Raw genomic sequence first — 12,807 nt, forward strand, 5'->3', positions numbered from 1 at the left:
AGCATGCAGAAGGAAACAAGCATCTTTTGGTAGTAGACACTATAAAAATTTTTGGAACGCTTTCTAAGACAGTTAAGAATAAATGAATATTCATCCAAGTGCTATATAAATGAAGGATTCATTTTTAGTAGGGGGAAAGATGAATAGATGGGGGAAATAAACAGCAATTCAATGTGACTGTAAAAACTAGATGTTACACACGGGCTTGCTTTATTATGATTCAGTCCTGGAATCCATCTGTCAGTGTTATCGTGCAGACCAAATAAAAAAACAGTCTCTCGTGTTCCCTACTTGCCTTATCCTTGAGTTCCTTGGTTTGCTTAATATGGTACTAAGTAGAGATTAATTATACTTTTCTCAGATCACATAACCATACACGTAATGATTTGGGGCTAGAGATGCTTTTTGGCTGTGTAATCATCTAATTACCCCCCTTCAGGTTTGTGGGGCACATAAGCTAGACAAGTTAATAGAATATAAATCAAGTGGTGGAAGAAAAAGATGTCCTTTCTTCTTGAATTCCATAAAACTCCTGGCCTCTTCTGTCAATGTGGTACTCCATAGGATCGTGGATTCTCAAGTTGTTTCTTCTTTTCTACATGCCTCCTATTCACTGACTCCTTGGGATTCTATGGTTTTCCATCCTGTTGGTCATTAGAATCACCGGGAGTGGCTTATTTTAGATCAGACACTCCTGGGCCCTACTGCAGGTGTTTGTAAAGGTCCCCAGGTGATGGCATTGAGCAGCCAGCTGCTCTAAATCTTCACCACCTATTCTCAGGGATGTTTTCTGTCAGATCCCTGTAGATGGTTCTCAGCCTGAGGCCTGCACTCCTTTTTCAAAAGAGACCAGTAGGTATTCAAACCAAATAGTTAAGCCTCTAATGGAGCTTACTGATGTAATCAGAAGGATTAAATATTTGGAAGAGAAAGTGAGTATACATTTCCCCTATTTGAGGTCAGAAAGCAATATTCATGGACTAGTTTTTTTTTTTTTTTGAAGAGATTTAAAAATTCCACCTCTCAGCAATGATGAGAGTAATTTGTCATGTATGGGACGGTACTTTAATTGCTTAATGACAGATTACAATGTCTATGTCATATTTTCCCATAAGATTCAGCAATTTGGTTTAAACCTCACCTTCAAGTCTTATCCTGAGTTGACTGTGCTCCAATCCAACCCTTTTACCACATAGAGCAGCAAGTTGGTTTGTTAGGAAGGTCTGAACACCACCTACCTCCCTACTGCGCCTTATACAGAGGGAGCTCACATAGTTGATTATAAGGATGTCAACATTACTTCTATTTTAGAGCCTCTGAACATACAGCCAAGGGGTGATGTTATCAACAATACCTTTCTCCTCATCTCCACCATTTGAAATACCACTCATCCTAAAGGACATAACTCAAATAGTTTTTTCATGAAGACAAACTTTGCTGCTAGCTCTTCATGGCACAAAGTGCCATATAAATAATAGATATTCCTTGTGATCATTGACTATTCCCCAAGACTTTATTCAAAGTCCATCAGTGATTGGCCCTTGAGTATTTGTTATTCAGTTCGGACACAGACTGCAGAGTGTACAGATGTATTGTGTTGTGGCTTCCAGAGATAAGTGAGTGTGACATGTTACAAAAATGAATAATTGAAAGAGGGAATTAGGCCTGACACAAAAACAAATAGAGTTAACTTTGGAAGATAAATTACAACTGAAAGTAAACAGAGTTGCAGAGAAACAGCTGGCGATGGGGGTGATGCTGTTGCTGTGTGAAAGACTAGATGAATATAGCAGAGGTGACCCTGTGAGGACAAATGAGGAAAGCGACTGTGAGTAATAGAATCAACGTGCCTCTGTGGACATGGTGCAAGTAAGATGCTTCATCAGAAAGGAGCTCTAGAGTTATTTTATGACGTCAAAAGTATAAAGAATAAAATATTGGAGATGATCCAAAAGAAATATGTCAATTTACCAAGGCATAAGGAAAAACATACTCCATATTGTGAAGTTATATGATGAAAAGAAGGCAAGCACTATTCAAATTCATCTTGATAAATTTTTCATAATGCAACAAGAACTTAATTCTCAATGTTTCTGATGTTTTAAATTACAGTGTGATAAACAGTCATGTTATAATTTCTTTTGTTTCCCCCCACATTTATAATCAACAGTAAGAGAGGCTTTGATGTTTGAACAAGAACTTTTAAGGATAATGTTAACAGTGTAATTTTCCCCATTGAATATTTAGATCTGCTTGCATGGTTTCAGTTCGCAGTTATTTGGTCTTGTGTTACTGTGTAAAGCGAGAACTGCCTGTCTACCCAAAATACAAATACACATGTATATATGTATTTTATTTTATTTTGGTACTGGGGATTGAACTCAGGACTTTGAGCTTGTGAGGCAGGTGTTGTCACGACTGGACTAAATCCCTCGCCCTATATATATGTATTTTAGATGGCAGGAATTCTTAGTCGTAGTTACTGCTAAGGAGGAAGGCGAAGGAAGAGTGGAAACAGGGAAAATTTTATTTTTATTTTGTATCCTTATGAATTGGCTTTTTTCTCCTTTAGAATATATTTCTTTTCAATTTAAAACCTTATTAATAAGAAATATCAATACAAAGATGAGTGACATATTGACAAATGTGTGCATATTCATCTGTGCTTTTGTTTTTGCTTTCTAGGGAGATAATTCAAAGCTTTCATTAAGAATTGCAAGAGAATTCATCATACCAAAAAGGTAAAAATCCATTGCTACAAGGTCACATTTATACTGTCCCTAAGCAGAAAAATTGTAAAATGTTCAATTTCTTCAGGCATAAATCTGATCTGAGTTGTTAATTTCGTCTCTCTGTGGGGAGAATTGGCTTAAGAACAAGTCCAGCTGATGGTGATGTTCAAGAGCAATTTGTGAACAGATGCCCTAAACAGAATGCCCACAGAGGGTCCGGTGACTGACATGCATCTGTTTAGAAGGCAGCAGGGCTGAATCAAAGTATGACCTTGTGCACAACTCTGGAGTTTTACTGGCTAGCAAACAAAATGACAAATATATGTTGAAGAGCATTTGGAAAAATAATGTTGAGATTACTGATAGATTATTCGCTCTGCTAGGATTTAGATACTCAGAGAATGAAGGGTACCTACACAGTTGAGGCCCAGGACTTAACCCCTGATTCAGGATGGCAAGTCAAGATTTGGTCTGAGAGAGTCCAGGTAATGGAAAGATCCTGACATATTTCTAAATCCATCTAAGCAAAGTTTTCACCAAAAGATGAAAAGTCTTTACAATAGTCTCTGAAGCCTCCTGGATGAATGAGATAGTCCTTCAGAAAATGTTAGCTTGTTCTAACCAGTGTTTAAGAACTCGCGGGTTGAACAATGCTTGAGACAGTAAAAACCTAGATCTTATTTATGACTATTACAAGAGGAAATGAGGTTTCAGTACAAAACTGGGATCCAAATATTGCATGGACAAGTGAGAAATTTTTGTTTGTTTGCTTTGTTTTTTGAAACAGAGTGCCAAGAATTGGCCTTGAAATCACTGTGTAGCCCACCCGGTTGAGTCCTATTTGGATAGTCAGAACTTCATTGAGGGAAATTCAAGTTTTAGGTTGGACTAAATTTTATATGGTTTCAGTTAATAATTTGAAAAATGAAAATGTATTCTTTGGGGCATTTTAAATAGTGGTTAAAATGAACAGTAGAAGACATTCTCTACTTGATATAAAACTCAAGGATTGTGAAATCCCTTCCCCAACTCCAGGTCATACAAGGTCTGTGTAGCAATATTCAGGACCCTTTGGAATTCTTCCGAAATAATGGAGTCAAATCAGAACCCTTTACAAAACTTTCTTTGTCAGGAAGAATTTAATAGCCTAACAGCTGCCCCCAAACAGAACATAGTGGAGAGGATGATTCTTTAGAGGTGAAAACTAGAGATTGCATAGCCTTTAAATAACATATAGCTGAAAAATGACCAAAGTTCAGAATGTTCAGGCTCAGAAGGCAAGTCTGTGTCTGATGGAAACCACTTTCTCAATTACAGCAGACATAAGAATGATGCCATGAGATTAGAAGAGGCCAAGAATGACCAACCAAAGAAAAATTACAACTAACATAAGCATAGTAGTCACAGTATCATGGGATTTAATGGGCCAGGCACTATAATAGGGTTCAGTCATCTGTGATACCATTTAGTCTTCTGAACAACTTTGACTTTGGGTAAGAATGTTAAATGTATACCCAAAGTTTCTGAATTCGTGGGTGTCAATTCTAGAACTCAGGTTCAGGTTTGACTCTATTTAGCATACTTAACATCACAATACCTTGCCTTTAATAATGCCAATAAAACATCATTTATTTAGTTAGGGTACTGAAAAAGACATACTCTAAATCTCAGTGATTGCACAAAGCAGAAGTTTATTTCTTTTCCTATTAAATTTATGTGGTAGGAGGGGTAGGAATGGAGTAGGTGTTCCACATAATTACTCAGAGATCCAAACAGGGACAAGAGGAAGAAATGAGAACCAAGACCTGTCATGTAAAGGTCCAAGATCCCAATAATGATTGTAACTGTCCTGTATACCTAAAATGTACCAATAAACTCAATTAAAACAAACAAACAAACTGGCATAGGCATCACCATCTTCAACACTGGCTTGCAAGGATAAATCTGGCTGCTGACATCCAGAGGAAGATGTGGGAAGATAGATCCTGGTGGATGTATAGTAAGATTTTATGAGCCAGATCTGGACATGGCAGTTCATTTTTTTCTGTAATCTGTTAGTCATGGTTAGTTATATAGCTGTACTTATTTGCAAAGGTAGACTAGCTGTGGGCTCAGGAGGAGAGGAAGAAGGGTATAGTGAAAAAACATTCATTCTCTATCACACTCGTATTCTTCTACAGTTATTGCAATTTAAGTATAATAAATAAATGCCATCACCTACTAAGTGCCATATAACATGCCAGGTTCTGGAATGTACAAATAAGTAAAGTTGAATGCATGTCCCCAAGTCTAGCAGGGAAATAGACAGAGATACACAGACAGGCATGATGCAGATGACAACCATTCTCTACATTTAAATATGGTGAGATATGCTTTAGTTCAGAATGAATAATTTAGCTCCTATAAAATCCTTAGAATTTTTTGGTTAAAGATTTGAAGTTAGACCCCAGTGGAGGTAGCCTTTATCCCAGTAGAAAAGCTTTGACTTAGTCCTCCATGGGAACAAGTGGGCCCATGCCATTTGAGCATCGGACCAGCAGCACACTCCCCAACATGAACAAGCAGATCCATGAGGGACAAGTGTTGTTCATCCCCCTCGCAAGACAGGTTCACGCTGGACACAGGAGGCCCCCTGACACAAGGGTACCATCATCCACCAGCTCCAAGCCAGCTCTGCATTTTGCTTCCCCAAGGCATGGATCAGGGATGGTGAGGATTAGCTAACTATGCTGATCCTGGAGGAGGACAATGCAGGATGAGAACATTGTCAGCCAGACCCCACAACTAGGGACATTAAGTCCAACAGCACACTCGAACCCATACCCTCTGTCTTCCATCCAGCAGACACCAAAAGCCTGATTGTTTTTCTCACCTACCGACAGGAACAAGGACTCCCTTTGGCTTATATAGTAATTACAGTCTGAGGGGAACAGACTGAGGGGCCTCTGGTGCAAGGAGGGCATGTCAGAAATCCAGAGGTCCTTAAAGTACGCATGGAAAATCATGCCTGGCTCAATCACAAGACTGCAGATCTTGGAAGGAAACCACTCATTCAATAACAGGGATTTTTTTCTTTGACTCAATCTTTTTTTCCATTTGTCTATTTGGTTATTTTTAATCTTTCATTCATTGGGTTTTTGAGGGATTTAGGGTCCCCCTTCTAGTTTTTATCTTTTCTCTTTTTCCTTTTCAACTTTTTCCCTCTTCCTGCTTATCTTTTTAAATTTCCTGTTTATGTTTTTGAGGGATTTAGGGTCCCCCTTCTAGTTTTTATCTTCTTTTCTCTTTTTCCTTTTCAACTTTTTCCCTCTTCCTGCTTATCTTTTTAAATTTCCTGTTTATCTTAATTTCCTTGATCATTCTTTCCTACAACTGGTTTCTATCACTATTAATTTCCTTTTACTCAATAGGAATGCCTATCTCATTTTTCTCTCCTTCTCATACCCTATGATTAATTTTCCAAATTTTGCTTTTTTTCATTCACAGGTTTCCCACCATCTCTCTTTACTAGTATAACTACTGAGCTTTAAGACTTTCTAGATATCTAATTAACTTTACATTATTGATATAGAATACAGTTATATTGTTAGTAGAGGTACAGTTATTCAATTTAGTAGATATTTACTGTAGATCAATATTTTATTTGTCTTCATTCTATAATTATAGATCTTTTTTCTTTGGTTAAGGGTGGTACTTTCTTGGTCTTTGGGTTGTCAATACTCAGTTTGTATTTAACAGTATACTTGATGCAGATTTTATAGCCAAGGTAACATAGCTGTTGCTATTAATTAGTTTTCTTGGAACACCAATATCTGGATTGCCTAGGGATCATTAACAGTACTGTGGATCACTCCTGGAAAACTGGGTACTAGGCCAAGTATGATGCAACTTCCTATCTCAAGTAAATGGAGATGGTTGGATCCTGGGACAGAGGCAAAGACTAACAGTGATGCCTACAGGACATCTCTGAAAAGTAGACAGTAAAGAAGTCTCCAAAGCTTTCTGCTAAAATCAACCCACAAACCTCAACATAAACCTACCAACAAATATCCAGAAACATGAGTAGACAAGCCAACAAAATGCTTCCAAAGCCACTCAGCTTTCCCAAAGTTGATCTGTGTGGCACAAAAAAGAAAGAAATAAAAACCATACATGAAAATTATTCCAAATGATACCAGGGGAGATGACAAAGCAGATCAATACGGCATTTGGAAAAATCACAGAAGATATAAGTAATAAGATATTGGGCAAAATAAACAAAGCAATCAGTGAGTACACAGAAGACACTAATAAAAATTTAGCAGAGCTAAGAAAAATGATGTGAAGCATGGATGACTAGCATAGAAAAAAGGTAGAGTCCAGAGCCAGGTGTGGTGGTTCATGCCTGTAATCCCAGCATCGGGAGGCAGAGGAAGGAGGATTGCTGTGAGTTTGAGGCCAGCCGAGGCTATATAGTGAGTTCAGGGCAAGCCTGAACTACAAATAGAGACCCTGTCTCAAAAACAAAAAAGAGTCTATAAGAAGTCTCCACACAGAAACTCAGCAGATTAAAAATTCTGCTGAAAGTGTGGGTAGCGGAAGTAACCAATGTGAGGACAGAGTGTCAGAACTAAAAGACGGGGCTGTTGTCAGTATATGATTGATGAGAAACATGTTAAAATAACGAGGATATAAATAAATGTATTGAACAGCTCTGAGATAATGAAAAGAAGACTAAGGTTGATTGGAGTTAGTAGGAAATCAGAAGATAGCACAAATCATATTTAAAAAACTGTTTACTGAAATAATAGACATTTTCCAAATGAGGAAAAAGAATTTAATATACAGGTAAGTGAGGTACATGGACTACATATAGCCACAAAAGCAAAAGAACCTCTCCAAGACACATCACAGTAGTATCCTGGAAGTGCAACACAAGAATAGAATCTTAAAAGTAGTTAGAGAAAAGCAATGAATGACTCATAAAGGAAACCCCATTAGAATTGCAGCAAACTTGTAAACACAAATCTTAAAGTTCAGAAGAACTTGTAGTAAAGTGTTTCAAGCCCTATAATAAAACAATCTCCAACCAAGGGTTGCAAAACTGTCTTTCAAAATTGATGCAGAAATAAAATACTTTCATGATAAAGAGCACCTAAAGAAATTCATGACCAACAAACAAGCATCCTCAAAAATTCTCAAGGATACCTTAGAGATAGACAATGAAGCTCACAACAACAAAAGGTCTAATAGAATGAATACACTAGGTAGAGTAAGCAGTTAAGTAGAAGAAAAAAGGGAGTCAGCAACAGGTCAATAAAACAATAGCAGGAATAAGTCAATATCCACCCTTAATAATTCTCAATGCAAAAGGTCGCAATTCCCCAATCAAAAGGCAAAAGACTGCTCAAACGGATCAAGAAATGAAATCCAATAGTATGCTAAATATAAGAAACACATTTAACCCAAGAAGCAATTTATAGACTAAAAGTCAAAGGATAGAAAACCATATTTCATGCATTGGGAACCCAAAAGCAAGCTGAAGTATCTATCTATTTAGACAAGTGGACTATGAGCCAAAACTGATCAAAAGAGGCAAAGGTCATCACACCTGGAAGAGACAGTTATTAACATATATGCACCAAACAATGATGAACCCAAGTTTATAAAATTACTAGACACAAAAGACCAGAATTGCATAAACACAGTTCTATCAGAGGACCACAATACTCCACTGTAAACAAACAGATCAAGTAGACAAAAAACAAACAAAACAAAAGAAAAACAACAAAGAAATATGAGATTTTAACAAAACCTTTGACCAAATAGACTTAATACTTACCTACAGAGCATTCCACCCAACAACAGAATACACTTGCTTTTCAGTAGCACGTAGAGTTTTCTCCAAAACAGATTATGTACTGGCCAGTAAAGCAACTTTAAGTAAATGTAAAAGAATTGAAATTATACCATGAATATTATCAGATCACAATGCAATGAAGTTAGAAATCAATGACAATTAAAGACAGAAATTATGCAAATGTATTGAAACTAAACAGTAGACTCAAGTATGAGTTACAGAGGAAATCGAGAAAGAAATAAGATAGTTTCTATAACTAAACAATGCCAATGCAACATACCAGAATTTACAGGACACAATGAAAGCAGTCCTACGAGAGAAGTTTATAGTTGTGAATGGCCACATCACAAAGATAGAGTGAGCCCAAATAAATAACCTAATGATATATGTCCTAGAAAAACAAGAATAATCCAAATCCCAAACTAGTACAAGTAAGGAAATGATAAATATCGGAGTGGAAATCAATGAAATTGAGACCAAAAAATATAATAAATTCTTCAAAAGAATAAACAAAATAGACAAACCCTTGGCCAGTCTAACCAAAAGAAGGAAAGAAAAGACCCAAATCAATGCAGTTAGAAATTAAAAAGATGAAATCACAGCAGACATTTCTAAAATAAAAAAAGATTCTTGACAACTGTTTTGCAAAGCAGTAGGCCAATAAATTGGAGAATTCAGAAGAAATAGATAAATTCCTAGATACATATGAATTATTGAAACTGAACTAAGCAGATTTAAAAACCCTGAATAATCCAATAACAGACAATTAAATTGAAGCAGTAGTAAAATACCTACCAAGTAGGAAAAGGCCAGGTCCAGGTGGGTTCATTGCTGAATTCTACAAAAACTTCAATAAATTTCTAACACCAATACTTTTCAAGTGTTTTCATGAAATTGAAAGGGAAAGAGTACTTCTAAAGTCATTGTCGGAAACTAGCATTACTTCAATTCCAAAATCAGGGAAAAAAAGAAAACTATAAACCAATCTCTTTAATAAATATACATGCAAAAGCCCTCAACAAGATACTAGCAAACAATGCAATGAATCATCAAATAGGTTATTTATCAAAATTATCATGACCAAATAGGCTTCATCTCAGAGATGCAAGGGTGATTCAACATAGACAAATCAGTAAGTGTAGTACATCACATAAAAACAAGGACAAAATTCATATGATCATCTCAGTAAACTCAGAAGGAGCCTTTGAAAAAATGCAATGTCTTTTCATGATAAAAAACACTGAAGACAATAGGTATAGGAGGACCTTATCTCAATCTGATAAAACACATTTATGACAAACCAACTGCCAACATCACATTACATAGAAGCTGAAAGCTTTCCTCTCAAATCAGGAAAAAAATAACAAGAATGTCCACTATCACCATTCCTGTTCAAAGTAGTGCCCAAAACATTAGTAAGAGCAATTAGACAAGAAAAATAAAAAAAAAGGAACTGAGAAAGAGTCATAAAATTCACGTGGAACCTGAGCAGATCCAGAATAGTAAAAGCAATTCTGGGTGAAAAAGAGCAAAGCAGGAGACATCACAATCCCAAACTTGAATATATATTAGAAAGCTACTGTGATGCAAACAGCATGGTATTGTCCTGAGGGTCAGTGGGACAGAATAGAGGGTGTAGAAACAACTCCAAGCACATTGTACTATTTGATGTTTGACAAAGGGGCCAAAACCATGCACTGGAATATGTTTAGCATATGCTAAACTAAAATTAAAATGAATCAAAGATCTAAATATTAAAACCAAAACATTTAATTTGCTGACAGACAAAACAAGTAAAACTCCTGAAGTTATAGACCAAGGCAAAGACTTTCTGAACAGAACTCCAGTAGCACAGGAAATAACAGCAAGGATCAACAAATGGAGTCATATCAAATTAACACATTCACAATGGTGTTATAAATTGTGTGTCACACTGCTGGGCAGCTCTGATTAGAATTCCATTTTCTGATGTTAAATAGCTACCTGTCACTGGTTCAAGCCACCCAATGGGACAGTCACACATATACCACTGGCTCAAGCCAAAGAGGATGTGTTAAAAAGCTTCTACATAGCAAAAGAAACAACCAACTACAGTGAAAAGTCAACCTACAGAATGGGAAAGTATTTTTGCTATCTAGAATATCTAAAGAATTTTTTTCCCTCATTGAGTTTATTGATACATTTTAGGTATACAGTACAGTTACATTCATTATTGGGATCTTGTACCTTTACATGACAGGTCTTGGTTCTCATTTTTTCCCCTTGTCCCTGCCCTCCCTTCACCCCTCCTCCCCTCCCCCTTTACAAACACTTTATTTCCATTTTTTCATTTTCTTATATTTTTTCTTTTCCCTTATTAGCTTTCCCCTACCCTTCCCACTTTCCCTATACCTTTAGCCCCTTTCTTCCTATTTCATGTTGTAGAATACATAAAGAATTTAAAAAAGACCTCTCCAAAAAATGAAAGACCCAAGTAAAAAAAAATAGGCAAGCAAAAGGAATAGACACTTCACCGAAGAAGTACAAATGGCCAATAAATAGATGAAGAAACATTCAACATCACTGGCCACTAGAGAAATGCAAATTAAAGCAACACTAAGATTCCATTTTTCTCCATAAAGAATGGCCATCATCAAGAAATCAAATACTAACAAATGCTGGAGAAGACCTTGGCAATAAAGGAGCTCTTCACATGGTTGGTGGGAATGTAAACTAGTGCAACCACTCTGGAAATCAGTATAGAGATTCCTCAAAAAATTGAAACTAGAAATTCTACTTGACCCAGCTGTTAAGGTTCTAGGTTCTTCCGAAAGAGTTAAAGACATCAGATTACAGTGACACATGCATACAGCAGCACAATTCATAATCTTGGAAGTGGCCTCTATGTCCAACAACAGATGAACAGATGAAGAAAATGTGGTATTTACACATCATTGAGTCCGATTTTACCATAAAGATAAACTTGAGTCATTTGTAGAATATGCATGCATCTTGAAACCATAATGTTAAATGAAATAAGTTAGACACACAAAGTATAAGTATCATATTGTTTCTCTTACATGGTAAACCCAAAGTATAAATAAAGAACAAAATAAAAGATAAATAGTAGGAAGTAGGCAGATGGATCTTTTTGGAAGGGGAAGGGGATCAAAAGATAGAGGGAGAGGGGATGAAAAAGGATCTAAGATGTGTTATGTACATACAGTAACTTCACACATGGAATGTAAACATTACGTGCTGCAAACATACAAAAAAGAAGAAATGAGTAAGAAAGCTTTGATTTTAAAAGCATTGCAGATATTCCAGTGTAGCCCAGAAGTCACTTTGTCCACCTCCCCAAACCTACTTTCTTCTTATTAAAAATTGTTTGGTCAGGATAAGCATTCCATCTCACCAGGCCTGGATGTAGGCCTTACTGGAAGAGAGTTGCTCGATCTTGACACTGACTGCTGGGCTGTACAGATGATAGGATGAGCAAAGTATTCTTAGAAAGTCACTGAAGAAGGGTGCTATATAGAAACTTACACAATGTTGTTAAGGTTTTGACAAATCCCCTATCTTCCCCACCTCCCTCCTTCCCTCCCTCCCCATACAGGGGGTTGAACCCAGGACCACAGGCGTGCCAGGCAGTCACTGCACCCCTGAGCAACAGCCCCAGCCCCAACCTTCTCTCTGAATTCCCCTACTAAAATTATAGGCAGCCTCTTAAAATAAATACTTTCTGTGTTTAACACTCAGTTGACATTAAGCCACATTTTTAAATTGAGTTTATTGGTACTTTTTAAGTATACAGTACAGTTACATTCATCACTGCGATCTTGTACGTTTACTTGTCAAATCTTGGTTCTCATCTTTTCCCCTTCCCCTTCCCCTTACTCCCTTCATCCCCTCCCACCCTCCTCTTATTTATAAAGACTTTATTTCCATTTTTTCCTTTTCTCATATTTTTTTTGTTCCTTATTTCCTTTCCCCCACCCTTCCCACTTCTCCTACACCTTTAGCCCTTTTCTTCCTATTTCACATTATCAGTTATACAATTTAGATCTTATTTACACTTTTAGTTTTTCATACCAGAGAAACTATTTGGTATTTACACATGTGTGTCCTATTTATTTCACTTAAGAGTATGGCCTCAGTATGCATCCATTTTCCTATGAATGACTCTAGTTTCTCTTTTTTATGGCTGAGTAGTACTCCATTTAATAGAAAAACCACATCTTCTTTATCCAGTCTCCA

General features: G+C 36.7%; 1 protein-coding gene across 1 annotated transcript in view; it reads left to right on the forward strand.

Annotated features, from left to right (window-relative positions):
* Glis3 (GLIS family zinc finger 3) overlaps positions 1–12,807 on the forward strand; it is a 603,766-nt gene that overhangs the window by 41,352 nt on the left and 549,607 nt on the right. The window contains exon 2 of the mRNA XM_033757696.1: positions 2,686–2,741. The gene's annotated coding sequence lies outside the window, so the exon portion shown is untranslated. The remainder of the gene's footprint in view (positions 1–2,685; positions 2,742–12,807) is intronic.

This window comes from Fukomys damarensis, unplaced genomic scaffold (assembly GCF_012274545.1).
Source record: "Fukomys damarensis isolate Sample0158 unplaced genomic scaffold, DMR_v1.0_HiC HiC_scaffold_31, whole genome shotgun sequence".
In the NCBI taxonomy this organism is placed as follows: domain Eukaryota; kingdom Metazoa; phylum Chordata; class Mammalia; order Rodentia; family Bathyergidae; genus Fukomys; species Fukomys damarensis.